Genomic DNA, 15,689 nt, shown 5'->3' with positions numbered 1-15,689 from the left:
TTTTACTCTTCCACAGTCTTGAAAAAAAATTAAAACAACGGACAGGTATTACTGTTAAAAGCAAACCTGTTGCTCCCATATTCTCTCTCACGGTGACTAAGATGAGAAACCTGGAGTCATCCCTGGGACCTGGTCCCCAACATGCATGATCTGCTTGGCACTAGACCCTGCAGTCAGACCCTTCTTCCCAGTCCAGCAGTTACTCCTCTGCACACATCACCTCCCATCTGAATGAGTCCCACAGCCTGCAGCTGGGTCTTCCAGCCTTCCCTTCTATCCCATTCCCAAACCACTCCATCATTGCTAGAATTTCCTTTTGAAGTGCCTAAAATGCACCCTGAACATCTGAGCAATACCACTCCTTGGCTGTAAATCTCAGTGGCTCTTCATTGCTGTGCCACAGGACAAAGTCTTAATTCCTTTGGATGGAATCAGGTTCTCTTTGCAACCTGTCCTCAGCCAACCAAACAGAACTGGATCAGGGTGGTAGGCCTGCCAAGGCCCATTGCTACCAGATCTGTGCTAACTTTCCTAACATCTCTGTGCTTCAGCTTTTCATCTATAAAAGTGGCTGTGATAATACTCATGGTCAGGTTTTCCTGAAGACTGAAGGCGGGATGTGTGAAAGGGCCCCCACTAGGCTGATGGTGGCCCTCAATAATATTCATTTCCTTTGCTGCATATATATGGGTGGCAAGCAACCTTTGGCTTGAGCATGATACACACACACACACACACACACAGAGAGAGAGAGAGAGAGAAGTGAAAACCCCTCTGAGGCTCGGTTTTCTCTTCCAGAAAGAGGAGATCTCACAGGGTTGTTTGGAGCATTAAAGGTGAAAGGGGCGGAAGGTACTGAGCACTGCTCAGGACACAGTAGTCCCTCAGCAAAGGCCGGTTGGCCCCTGTTCTCCTGGGGTTCCCTGGACCTACAAAAGCACTCTCTATTGGGTGCCCTCTTTCAATCTCCAGCTCCCAGCTTTGATGTCACCTGTTCTGTGGATCTGCAGCCCAGCTGGGCTAGCATTCTTCCAGGGTGTGGTAGGCTGAAAAATTGCACCCTGAAGATGTCCACATCCTAATTCCTGGAGCCTGTGAATATGCAACCTTACATAGCAAATGAGACTTTGCAGATGTGATTAAATTAGGGTCTTGAGATGGGGAGATTATCCTGGATTATCCAGGTGAGTCCAATGTAATCGCAAGTGTTATGGATTGAATTACATCCCCTAAAAATATATGTCAACTTGGCTAGACCATGATTCCCGGTATTATGTGGTTGTCCTCCACTTTGTGACCAGATGTAATTTTCCTATGTGATGTAAATCTTAACCTCTATGATGTTGATGTGGCAGGATTAGAGGCAGTTATGTTAATGAGGCAGGACTTAATCTACTGGATTTGGTTGTATCCTGAGTCAATCTTTTCTGAGTTATAAAAGCGAGAATCAAGCAGAGAGCAGGGGTACCACATTACCATCAAGAAATAAGAGCTAGGAGTGGAGGGTGTCCTTTGGACCTGAGGTCCCTGCATTGAGAAGCTTCTATACCAGGGGAAGATTGATGACAAAGACCTTGCCCCAGAGCCTTGAATTCGGACTTCTAACCTCCTAGACTGTGAGAGAATAAATTTCTGTTTGTTAAAGCCATCCACTTGTGGTATTTCTTTAATAGCAGCACTAAATAACTAAGACACAAGGGTCTTTATAAGGGAAAGACAGAGACAGGAACATCAGAGAGGGGGAAGTGATGAAGAAGCACAGGTTGGAGTGATGGGGAGGAGAGGCACGAGCAAAGAATATAGGCAGCCTCTGTTTTTGTTCTTGGTAGGTGCCATCAAGTTGATTCCAACTCATAGCAACCCCGTGTACAAGAGAACGAAACTGCCCGGTTCTGCACCATCCTCACAATTCTTGCTATGTTTCAGCCCATTGTTGCACCCACAGTGTCAGTCCATCTCATCGAGTGTCTTCCTTTCAAGATGAATGTCATGAGTGGTATGTGGTCAGTAGGAGAGATACTTATTGCAGGACTTATCAAATCTCAGGATCATCTACACCAGTAGCTCTCAAAGTGTGGTCCATGGGCCACCTGAGAACTTGTTGGAAATGCAATTCACCCTAGACCTATATATCCTCAAATATCTAGCAGTCTGTGTTCTGACAAGCCCTCTGATGACTCTGATGCATGTTCATGGCATGGATGAGACCCACTGATCCACATAGCCTCCTGCTTTTCGGTCAGCTCTCCACTCATCCCTGCCGTCATTTGGAACTGTAGTCCCATCCTGCATACCTCCGGTGTCATGGCCTCACTGCCTCCCAAGGCCGCCCATTCCTCAAGGTTTGGTCATCATCAGCTCTTGCTTGTGTTGAAGCAAACTCTGATCTCTGTACCCTAAACCCAGTAGTCTTCATTCTGCCCTTAGGAGTCACTTAGAAAATAAATCCATCTACTTGATGTCCTCCTTCTGGCCACACCCCTTTTGGGTGCTACCATTTGCTTCTGCCACTCCTACTGTAACAGAACATTCTGGAAAGTCTGTGCAGGTGGAGGAAAAGGAATAGCAGTAGCACGAGAGCTCCATGTACTGGGCTTTGGGTACATACAGAGCGCCACCAGAGGCTCTGAGTATGGAGGCTGCCTGATGACCCTCTCAGGGGATGAAAAGTAAGTGCCAGGGTCCAGGGCCATCGGGGCAGTCATCTCCTCCCAGAACCAAAAGCAATTAGTGGGAGCCTGTGTGGCCCCCACCCATTGTGGCGATCTTGCCCAGTGTCTTTGTTTCTTAGTGCTGTTGTAACAGAAGTACCCCAGTGCTTGGTTTTAAAGACGAGAAATTTATTTTCTCACGGCTAAGGAGGCTAGAAGTCCAAATTTAGGGCACTGGCTCTTGGGGAAGGCTCTCTGGGAAAGTTTTCTCTCTCTTTCGGCTCTGTGGGAAAATCCTTGTCTCAGCTTCTCTAGCCCTGGTGTTCCTCAGTTCCTTGGTGATCTCAGTTCCTTGACGTCTATTTTTCCCCTATTTGTGCTTGCTTGCATCTATGCCAAATCCGCTCTTTTTGTATCTCAAAAGTCATTAAGTTTAAGAGACACCCTGCACTGATATGATCTCATTAACATAACAAAGGAAACCCTACTCCCAAATGTGATTACATCCGAAGGTATACGGGTTAGAATTCCAACACATATTTTGGGGGGAACACAATTCAATCCATAACACCCAGCCTTGGCAGTGGACAGGGCTGGCTGCACCACAGCCTTGCCATCGCTTGTTCTTTCTCGCTTGGTCAGCATGTCCTGTGTGGTAGTGAGCTTCATCCTCAGATACCTGCCTGGGCTTTGTTGTAGTGGCCGTCTCATCTCGAGACTCCACCTCAGTTATGTTTCTACGTGATACTGTGATTGTTAAGGTTGTGTGTCAACTTGGCTGGGCCATGATTCTCAGTGGTTTGGCAGTTACAATGTAGTTTGGCAGTCATATAATGATGTAATCACTTTCATGGTGAGATCTGATACAATGGCATCACCTCTATGATGGGACCTACTGTGAGTAGCCAATCAATTGAAAGGGATTTTCTCTGGGGGTGTGACCTGCATCAAATATAAGTGGACTTTCTGGCAAGGCTTGCCAGCCTTTGCTAGCTCTGGATCCTGCAGCTGGCTTCTGTTCCTCTGACCTCTGGTTCTTGGGTCTTGGGCTAACAGTTTGCCTACCAATCTTGGGATTCCTCAGCCTCCTGTGTCTGGATCTTGGGTTCACCAGCTCCTGCAGCTACATGAGTCAGGAGAAGCCTCAAGCCTGATCCACAGACTTGGGACTTTCCAGGTTCTACAACCACATGAGACATTTCCTTGATATAAATTTCTCTCTCTCTCTAACATATATATATATATATATATATATATATATATATATATATATATATATATATATATATATATACATATATATATATTTCACTGATTTTGCTTCTCTAGAGAAACCAGCCTAAGACATTTGGTAGTAAGAGTGGTTCTAGAAAAACAAAATTGTAAAGGATGAGTTTTCTAAATTAATTCTCAAGTCTGGTTAGTCTTAAAGATGTTGATGACTTTACTTTCAGTAGTAAAGAGGGCACTGCTAATGCATGGCTTGAGGTGACAAGAGAAATATGCAAAATATCACCACCAGTAAATCAGGTATTGGTGAGAAGTGAGGTTCTGGATGATCCCATGTTTGATACCTTTCTACAATTTTGTCAGAATGAGAAGTATAAGAAAGCTGGTTGGTTGTTCTTACTTTCTCTAGACGAAGTGGTGAAAGAAAGAGATGAACTCAGGGCTTCAAAGTTAAAGCTTAAGTGCTTCAAAAACAACCTAAAAGATTCTTCTTGTGCCTTAAAAGAAACTCTTATTTCTTGTAGTAACAGAGATGATATTGCCCAAAACCAAACCCAGAGTCTTACCGTAAGAGTGGCTGAATTACAACGCCAACTAATTCCCATCCTCAAGTGATGTCTGAAGTTAAAGTGAGGGTATTAATAGGGAAGAATTGGGATCCTGAAATTTGGGATGGGGACATATGGGCACATAATCATGAAGCTGGGGACACCAAGCCCCTAAATTCTGTTGAATCACTCCTGCTAACAGAACCAGCCCTCTCACTCCCAACTGAAGAGATTACTCCATCTTTTTCTGCTATGCCACCCTCCCCAGTAAAATCATTAGCCCCTCTACCCCCATCTGATAAGATTAACTCAGCTTTGTCTGAACAGCATTTGTCTGAGTTATTGCCTGGGACAGATGCCTTACAAGACAATGCTGAGTGTCCTCGAAGCATATCCCCACCACCCATTTTGACTTCTAGACTTGTAACCAGACTTATGTCCCCGTGATCCCCAAAAGGTGAAGTACAAAGTGTGACCAAGGAGGAGGTACGCAACACTGCAAAAGGACTGCTTGATTTTCTAACATGTACAAACAGAAACCTGAGGAATTACATGTGGTAATGGCTGTTAAGGGTGTGGGATAATGGTGCAAGGAACATAAAGCTGGATCAGTCTGAGTTTATTGATATGGGTCCACTAAGCACAGATTCTTCATTCAATGTTTCAGCTCCAGAGGTTAGGAAAGGGTCTAATAGTTTATTTGGTTTTGTCCATGAAGCATGGATTACACAATGACCTACACTAAATCCAGTTGAAGTACCAGACCTGCCTTGGTATACTGTGGAAGAAGGTATCCAAAGGCTTAGGGAAATTGGCATGTTAGAGTGGATTTTTCAGGTTAGACCCATAGACCCACACATGCAGTGCCCAGAGGCCACACCTTTTACCATAATGGTGAGGAACAAATTTGTGAAGGGAGCCCCAGCATCCTTGAAGACTGCTGTGATTGCAATTTTATGTAAGTCAGTTTTGGCAGTGGGAACCGCCCAAACTGGATTAAGACACCTAACTACAATGGGGCCGATTAGACCCCATGGTGGTAGGAGCCAAGTGGCGGCACTTGATCGACAAAGACAAGGTGGACATGGTTATTGTAATAGACAGAGGAGTCAAAGCAGTAATCAGAATAGTCTGACTTGTATGGGCTTAAGGCATTGGCTACTTAGTCATGGTGCCTCTAGTTGTGAAATAGAAAATCTACTAAACGTTTACTTGATCTGTACAAGCAGAAGAATTCTAGGTCAAGTGAACAGCAGTCTAACTCATCTCACCTGAATAGAGTCTTGGCCCCTCAATCAATTCCCAAACTTGAGCCAGTTTACAGACCCACAACCCTTTGAAAGAAGGAAAGGCCAGGTCCCCTGGAAAAAGAATCACACTACACTGCCAAAAATTTATACTGTTAATCTTTCTCCCAGCCTTGCCCAGGTGATCCACAACCTTTTACAAGAGTGACTCTTCATTTGAGAAAAGGAAATAATCAGGTTTTTCAGTTTACTGGGTACTGGCTCTGAACTGACAGAAATTCCAGGAGACCCAAAATATCACTGTGGCCCACCTGGGTGGGGGGGCATGTGAAGGTGAGGCTATTAATGTAATCTTAGCCCATATCCATCTCACAGTAGGTCCAGTGGGTCCCTGAGCATCCTGTAGTGATTTCCCCCATCCCAGAATGCATTTTTGGAATATATACACTCAGCAACTGGCAGTACCCCCACATTGGATCCCTGACAAGTGAAGTAAGGGCTATTATGCTAGGAAAGGCCAAGTGAAATCATTAGAAAGTCATTCCTACCTAGGAAAATAGTAAACCAAAAGCGATACCACATTGCTGGAGGGATCACAGTGATCACTGTCACCATCAAGGACTTGAAGGATGCAGGAGTGTTGATTTCCACCACATCCTCATTCAATTCTCCTGCATGGCCTCTGCAAAAAACAGATAGATCTTAGGGAATGACAGTGAATTATCAAAAACTTAACTGAGTGATGACTCCAATTGCAGCTGCTGTTCCAGATGTGGTTTCATTGCTTCAACAAATTAATACATCTCCTGGTACCTGGTGTGCAGCTATTGATCTGGCTAATGACTTTTTCTCCATACCTGTTTTGAAGGTCCACCAGAAGCAGTTTGCTGCAGTTAGCAAGGCCACCAATACACCTATGAAGTGTGTCTACTACCTCAGGGGTGTATCAGCTCTCCAGCCCTATGTCATAATTTAGTCCACAGGGATATTTATCACCTTTCCCTTTAACAAGATATTGCCAAACCAAAAAACCAAACCCAGTGCCGTCGAGTTGATTCCGACTCATAGTGACACTACAGGACAGAGTAGAACTGCCCCATAGAGTTTCCAAGGAGCACCTGGCGGATATGAACTGCCAACCCTTTGGTTAGCAGCTGTAACACTTAACCACTACACCACCGGGGTTTCCCAAGATGTCACAGTGACCCATTACATTGATGAGAGTCAAGTGGAAAGGATGACATGTTCTTTGGAATCCAGGCATCCTCTTTTCCCAGCCACTTGCATCATTGCCCAGTGGACTCATGAAAAAAGTGGCCATAGTGGCAGAGATGGAAGTTATACATGGGCTCAGTCAGGCACATAGACTTCCACTCACCAAGGCCAACTTGGCTACAGCTACTGCTGAGTGTCCCATCTGCCATCAGCAGAGACCTACACTCAGTACCTGACATGGCACCATTCCTTGAGCTGATCAGCCAGCAACCTGGTGGCAGGTTGATTATATTGGGCCACTTCCATCATGGAAAGGGAGGCTTTTGTTCTTATTGGAATACACACTTACTCTGGATACAGACCTGCCTTCCCTGCACACAATGCTTCTGCCAAAACTACCATTTGTGGTCTTACAGAATGCCTTATCCACCATCATGGTATCCCACACAGCATTGCTTCAGATCAAAGGACTCACTTCATGGCAAATGAAGAGTGGCAGTGGGCCCATGCCCATGGAATTCACTGGTCTTACCGTGTTCCCCATTGTGCTGAAGCAGCTGGCTTGAAAGAACGACGGAATGGCCTTCTAGACACACTTATGGCACCAGCTAGGTGGCAATACCTTGCAAGTTTGGAGCAATGTTCTCCAGGAGGCTGTATATGTTGTAAACCAGAGTCCAATAATTATATGCTGCTATTTCTCCCACAACCAGAATTCATGGGTTCAGAAATCAAGTGGTGGAAGTGGGAGTCACACCACTCACTATTACCCCTAGTGACCCACTCACAAAATTTTTGCTTCCTGTCCCCGCAACCTTATACTCTGTGGGTTTAGAGGGTATTAGTTCCAAAACGAGGAATGTTCACCTGGAGATACATCCCTGAGGCCATTGAACTGGAAGTTAGGAATGCCACCTGGCCCCTTTGGACTCCTTATGCCTCTGAATCAACAGGCAAATTAGGGAATTACCATATTGGCTCTTGTGATTGATCCTGATTACCAAGAGGAAGTCAGATAGATATCACATGATACTGGTAAAGAAGAGTATGTCTGGAATCCAGGAGACCCCTTAGGGTGTCTCTTAACACTACCATGCCCTGTGATATTAACATCAACAGAAAACTACAGTAACCCAATTCTGACATGACTACTATGTCCTGACCCTTCAGGAATGAAGGTTTAGGTCACCCCACCAGGCAAAGAACTATGACCTGCTGAGGTGCTTACTGAGGGCAAAGGGAATACGGAATGGGTGGTAGAAGAAGATAGTTCTAAATTCCAGTCATGACCATGTGACCAGTTGCAGAAATAAGGACTGTAATTGTTATAAGTATTTCTTCCTTGTATGTGTGCATCAAATATTTTTGTTTCCATCACTTATAAAGTATAAAGTGTAGCCAGGGCTAGCATGGTTTTGGTTGTACCCATGTTAGTTGTATCATGTTAGGTGCAAGTATGACTTTATAATTGTCTTTATTCAGAGATCATGTATGGCTTAAGGACATGTGTACAGGTGCCAAGTTGACAAAGGATGGACTATGATCATTAAGATTGTGTGTCAACTTGGCTGGGCCATAATTCTCTGTGGTTTGGCAGTTATGATATAGTCTGGCAGTCATAAAAAAAAAATGTAATCACTTCCAGGATGAGATATAATACAGCGTGATCACTTCCATGATGGGATCTGCTGTGAGTAGCCAATCATATAAGAAGGACTTTCCTTGGGGGCCTGCATCCAATGTAGGTGGACTTTCTGGCAAAGCTTGCTGGCTTTTGCTCTCTCTGGGTCCTACAGGTGGCTCCTGTTCATCTGACTTCCAGTTCTTGGGACTTGGGCTAACAGCTTGCCTACCAATCTGGGGATTCCTCATCCTCCTTGGTCTGGATCTTCAGTTCGCCAGCCCCTGCAGCTACATGAGTCTGGAGAAGCCTTCAGCCTAAACCACAGACTTGGGACTTTCCAGCCTCTCCAACCACATGAGCCATTTCCTTGATATAAATATCTGTCTCTGTCTCTCCCCATCTCTCTACATAGACATAGATAGATGCTTCAGTGATTTTGCTTCTCTAGAGAACATAACTTAAGACAGATACTATTTTTAGTGTCAATACATTTTATTTAATCCAATGTATCTAAAATATTTCAACATGTAATCAATATTAAAATTTGTGAGATTTTTTTTTACTCTTTTTTTATTCAGTCTTTTTAATTTATTTGTTGTCAAGAATATACAGAGTAAAACATATACCAATTCAACCATTTCTACGTGTACAATTCAGTGACATTGATTACATTTTTTTGAGTTGTGCAACCATTCTCACCCACCTTTTCTGAGTTGCTCTCACCCCATTAACATAAACTCAGCTGCCCCTTCAGATTTCTATGTGATCTTTCAAGTTGCTGTTGTCATTTTGACCCCATACAAATAGTTCTTAAAAGAGCATGATGCTCGAGGCAGACATTTTTTACTACTTTTAGCTAAGCTATTGTTTGGTTTTAAGAAGACATCAGGGGATATTTTTGGTTTAAGTTTTAAAGTTTATCTCAGGGCAATAGTTTCAGTGCTTCGTCCAGTCCCCACAGGTCCAGAAAGTCTAGAGTCCATGAGAATTTGAAATTTTATTCTACATTTCCCCCCTTTTCATCAGGCTTTTCTCTAGGACATTTGGTCAAAATGTTCAGTAAAGGTAGCAAGCACCATCTAGTTCTGGCTCTCGTGGCAAAGGAGGCAGTTGCTCAAGGAGGCAATTAGCCACACATTCCATATCCTCCTCCTATTCCTGACTCTCCTTCTTCCTTTGTTGCTCCAGGCAAATAGAGACCAATTGTCATGCCTTGAATTGCCACTTGCAAGCTTTTAAGATCCCAGGCACTATGTAATGAACTGGGGGATAGAACAGAAGCACTAAACTAAACATTTTGGTAGGCCAATTAACTGAGATGTCCCGTGAAACCATGGCCCTAAACCTCCAAACCAAGTAACCAAATTCCATGAAGTTCTTGGTAGTAAATAAGCAGTCTCAGCAGCTACCCTTTTTTTTTGGGGGGGGGGTCATTGTTGTAAATACATCTATTACACAACTTTTGCCAATTCAATTTTTTATGGGTGTACAATTTATTGACATCAAATACAATCATTGGCTGTGCAACACTACCCTTAATCAATATGATTTTTCCATCACTGTTAACCCCCCTCCCTTTCCCTTTTGCCTCTGGTAACCACTAAGAAACTTGGGTCTCTATTCTTTTGCCTTTTCTTGTCTTTTCGTATAAGTAGCAGTCAAGAAATCAAATGACGCATTGCGTTAGGTAAATCTGCTGCAAAGGACCTCTTTAAGGTATTAAAAAGCAGAGATGTCACCTTGAAAACTAAGGTGTGCCTGACCCAAGCAATGATATTTTCAATCACATAATATGCTTGTGAAAGCTGGACGATGGATAAGGAAGACCAAAAAAGAATGGATGCCTTTGAGTTGTGGTGTTGGCGAAGAATATTGAATATACCCATGGACTGCCAAAAGGGTGAACAAATCTGTCTTGGAAGAAGTGCAACCAGAATACTCCTTAGAAGCAAGGATGGCGGGACTGCATTTTACATGCTTTGGACATGTTGTCAGGGGGGATCAGTCCCTGGAGAAGGACAGCATGCTTGGCTAAGTACAGGGTCAGCAGAAAAGAGGAAAACCCTCAACAAGGTGGATTGACACAGTGCCTGCAACAATGGGCTCAAGCATAACAACAATTGTAAGGATGGCACAGGACCGGGCAGTGTTTCTTTCGGCGCTTAACAACAACAACATATAAGTGAGGTTATGCAATACTTGTCCTTTTGTGATTGACTTATTTCACTCAGCATAATGTTTTCAAGGTCCATCCACATTTAGCCTGTATTAAGGCTTTGTTTCTTCTACTGGATGAGTAGTATTCCATTGTATGCACCACATTTTGTTTATCCATTCATCTGCTGATGAGCATTTAGGTTGTTTCCACCATTTGGCTACTGTGAATAGTGCTGCAATGAACATTGATGTATAAGTCTCTGTTTAAGTCTCTTCCCTTAAGTCTTTTGGGTATATACCTAGGAATCAAATTGCTGGTTCGTGTGGTAGGTCTGTGTTTAGCTTTTTGAGGAACCGATGCGCTGTTTTCTACAACGGCTGTACCATTTTGCATTCCCCCCAGCAATGGACAAATGTTCCAATTTCCTCACATTCTCACCAATATTTGTTATTTTCTGTTTTTTTTTTTTTTTTTTTTTTTAATCTTAGCCACCCTAATGGGAGGTAAACAGTATCTCATTGTGGTTTTGATTTGCACCTCTCTAATGGCTAATGATTTTGAGCATCTTTTCTTGTGTTTGGTGGCCATTTGAATGTCCTCTTTGGTGAAATATCTATTCAAGTCCTCTGCTTACTTTATGATTGGGTTATTTGTCTTTTTGTTGTTAAGTTGTCAATTTTTTAAATATTTTTGGTTATTAGATTCTTGTCAGATATATGGTTTATGAAGATATTCTCCCAGTCAGTAGTTTGTCTTTCACTTTTTTTGGTAAAGTCTTTCAATGAACAAAAATTTTTAATTTTTATGAGGTCCCATATATTTATTTTTTCTTTTGTTGTTTGTGCTGTTGTTATTATATTAGATAATCCAGTGTTGAAGGCTAGGCCTGACAGCATTGCCGCTGCATTTTCTTCTGAGAATTTTATGGTTTTAGTTTGCACATTTAGGTCCTTAATCCATCTTGAATTTTTTTTTTTTTTTTTTTTGGTATGGTATGAGGCATGAATCCTATATCATTTTTTCCCCCAATATTGAAGGCTTTTTTTTTTTTAATTTTGCTTTAAGTGAAAGTTTACAAATCAAGTCAGTCTCTCATACAAAAACTTATATACACCTTGCTGTGTACTCCTAGCAGTTCTCCCCGTAATGAGACAGAATACTCCTTTTCTCCACCCTGTATTCCCCATGTCCACTCAGCCAGCTTCTGTCCCCTTCTGCCTTCTCATCTCTCCTCCAGACAGGAGCTGCCCACGTAGTCTCATGTGTCTACTTGAGCCAAGAAGCTCACTCCTCATCTGTATCATTTTCCGTCCAGTCCAATCCCTGTCTGAAGAGTTGGCTTGGGTAATGGTTCCAGTCCTTGGGCTAACAGAGGGCCTGGGGGTCATGAACTCTGGGATCCCTCCAGCCTCAGTCAGACCATTCCCATGAGCCGTGTATTTGTTCCAGTCTCTCCACAACCTCTCCAACACTTATTAGTTTGTGTTTTTTGGATTAATACCTGCCTTGTTGGAGTAAGATGGAGTCTTATTGTAGTTTTTATTTCCATTTCTCTAATGGCTAATGATCGTGAGCATTTCCTCATGTATCTGTTAGCCACCTGAATGTCTTCTTTGGTGAAGTGCCTGTTCATATCATTTGCCCATTTTTGAATTGAGTTATTTGTCTTTTTGTTGTTGAGTTTTTGCAGTATCTTGTAGGTTTTAGGGGTTTTTTTTGTAGATTTTAGAGATCAGATGCAGATTGGATTCGTCACAGCCAAAAACTTTTTTCCAGTCCGTAGATAATCTTTATATTCTTTTGGTGAAGTCTTTGGATGAGCATAAGTGTTTGATTTTTAGGCACTCCCATTTATCTCGTTTCTCTTCTGGTGTTTGTGCATTACTAGTAATGTTATATATACTGTTTATGCCATGTATTAGGGCTCCTAGTGTTGTCCCTATTTTTCTCCTTCATTATCTTTATTGTTATAGATTTTATATTTAGGTCTTTGAACAATTTTGAGTTAGTTTTTGTGATTGGTGTGCCTCCAGGTGCCAGACATTGTTGTAAGTGCTGAGGAGGTTCACTCAAACAGCTAAGTGCAGTCCCTGCCTCCGACGAGTAATGGTCAGAGGGGAATATATGCATTAAACAAGTAAAATTCAAAGAAACATGTGCATACAAATATTGCTGTATGCCATCAAGGAATAAAACTGGGAGGGGTTGGGAGAGTGCACACTTGCATCAGAATCGAAGTCAGAGAAGGCTACCTGAGGAACTGATGCCTCAGGTAGATCTGGTGGGCCTGGCCACCAAGAGGCTGAGGGCAGCATGCTTCTAGCAGAGGAAAGTCCTCTAGAAGGACAGGATAGGTGGCCAGGTAGCTGGGGCAGAATGCAAGAGAACAGTGAGGCAGACCTTGACCCCACAGGCCACATTTAGAAGCTACAGAAGGGTTTTAATTTGGGGCAACATGATTCAGTCTAGGTTTTTTTTTTTTTTTCAATTGTGCTTTAAGTGAAAGTTTAAAAATCAAGTCAGTCTCTCATACAAAAAATTATATACACCTTGCTATATACTCCTAATTGCTCTCCCCCAATGAGACAGTCTGCTCCTTCCCTCCACTCTCTTTTCGTGCCCATTGCACCAGATTCTGACCCCCTCTGCCCCCTCATCTCCTCTCCAGATAGGAGATGTCAACATAGTCACAAGTATCTCCTTGATCTAAGAAGCTCATTCTTCACCAGTATCTTTTTCTATTCCTTTGTCCAGTCCAATCCCTGTCTGAAGAGTTGGCTTTGGGAATGTTTCCTGTCTTGGGCTAACAGAAGGTCTGGGGGCCGTGACCACCAGGGTCCTTCCAGTCGAAGTCAGACCATTAAGTCTGGTCTTTTTACGAGAATTTGGGGTCTGCTTCCCACTGCTGTCTTGCTTCCTCAGAGGCTCTTTTTTGTGTTCCCTGTCAGGGCAGTCATCAATTGTAGCCGGGCACCATGTAGTTCTGATCTCAGGCTGAAGTAGTCTCGGGTTTATGTGGCTCTTTCAGTCTCTTGGGCTCATGATTACCTCGTGTCCTTGGAGTTCTTCATTCTCCTTTCCTCCAGGTGGGTTGAGACCAATGAATGCACCTTAGATGGCCATTTGCTAGTGTTTAAGACCCCAGACGCCACTCTCCAAAATGGGATGCAGACTGTTTTCTTAATAGATTTTATTTTTCCAATTGACTTAGATGTCCCCTGAAACCGTGGTCCCCAAACCCCTGCCCCTGCTACACTGGACTTAGAAGTATTCAGTTTATTCAGGAAACTGCTTTGCTTTCAGTTTAGTCCAGTTGTGCTGACCTCTCCTGTATTGTGTGTTGTCTTTCCCTTTACCTAAAACAAAACTTATCTACTATCCAATTAGTGAAAACCCCCCCTCCCTCGCTCCCTCCCCTCTCTCGTAACCATCAAAGAATATTTTCTTCTCTGTTTAAACTATTTCTCAAGTTCTTATAATAGTGATCTTATACAATTTTTGCCCTTTTGCAACTGAACAATTTCACTCACCATAATGCCTTCCAGATTCCTCCATGTTATGAAATGTTTCACAAATTCATCACTGTTCTTTATCAATGTGTAGTATCCCATCGTGGGAATATACCTCAATTTATTTATCCATTCATCCGTTGATGGGCACCTTGGTTGCTTCCATCTTTTTGCTATTGTAAACAGTGCTGCAATGAACATGGGTGAGCATACATCTGTTCTTGTGAAGGCTCTTATTTCTCTACGATATATTCCAAGGAGTGGGATTACTGGATGGTATGGTAGTTCTATTTCTAGCTTTTTCAGGAAGCATCAGATCAATTTCCAAAGTAGGTGTACAGTTTTACATTCCCACCAGCAGTGTATAAGTATTCCAGTCTCTCCACAACCTCTCCAACATTTATTATTTTGTGTTTTTTGGATTAATGCAAGCCTTGTTGGAGTGTGATGGAGTCTCATTGTAGTTTTGATTTCCATTTCTCTAATGGCTAATGATTGTGAGCATTTCTTCATGTATCTGTTAGCTACCTGAATGTCTACTTTAGTGAAGTGCCTGTTCATATCTTTTGCCCATTTTTTAATTGGGTTATTTGTCTTTTTGTAGTTGAGTTTTTGCAGTATCATGTACATTTTAGAGATCAGGCACTGATCGGAAATGTCATAGCTAAAAACTTTTTTCCCAGTCTATAGGTAGTCTTTTTACTCTTTTGGTGAAGTCTTTCCATGAGCATAGGTGTTTGATTTTTAGGAGCTCCCAGTTATCTAGTTTTTCTTCTGCATTGTTAGTAATATTTTGTATACTGTTTATGCCATGTATTAGGGCTCCTAATGTTGACCCTATTTTTTCTTCCATGATCTTTATCATTTTAGATTTTGTATTTAGGTCTTTGATCCATTTTGAGTTAGTTTTTGTGCATGCTGTGAGGTATGGGTCTTGTTTCATTTTTTTGCAGATGGATATCCAGTTATGCCAGCACCATTTGTGAAAAAGACTGTCTTTTTCCCCCATTTAACTGTTTTGGGGCCTTTGTCAAATATCAACTGCTCATATGGGGATGGATTTCTGTCTGGATTCTCAATTCTGGTCCATTGGTCCATGTATCTGTTGTTGTACCAGTACCAGGTGGATTTGAGTACTATGGCAGTATAATAGGTTCTAAAATCAGGTAGAGTGAGGCCTCCCACTTTGTTCTTCTTTTTCAGTAATGCTTTAATTATCCAGGGCCTCTTTCCCTTCCATATGAAGTTGGTGATTTGTTTTTCCATCTCATTAAAGAATGTCGTTGGAATTTGGATCAGAATTGCATTAAATCTATAGATCACTTTTGGTAGAGTAGACATTTATTTTTACAATGTTAAGTCTTCCTATCCATGAGCAAGGTATGTTTTTCCACTTATGTAGGTCTCTTTTGGTTTCTTGCAGAAGTGTTTTGTAGTTTTCTTTGTATAAGTTTTTTACATCTCTGGTAAGATTTATTCCGAAGTATTTTATCTTCTTGGGGGCTAC

The sequence above is a fragment of the Elephas maximus genome, chromosome 9, assembly GCF_024166365.1.
Source record: "Elephas maximus indicus isolate mEleMax1 chromosome 9, mEleMax1 primary haplotype, whole genome shotgun sequence".
NCBI classification, from domain to species: domain Eukaryota; kingdom Metazoa; phylum Chordata; class Mammalia; order Proboscidea; family Elephantidae; genus Elephas; species Elephas maximus.
The sequence above is the reverse complement of the archived record's forward strand: the minus strand, read 5'-3'. Positions refer to the sequence as shown.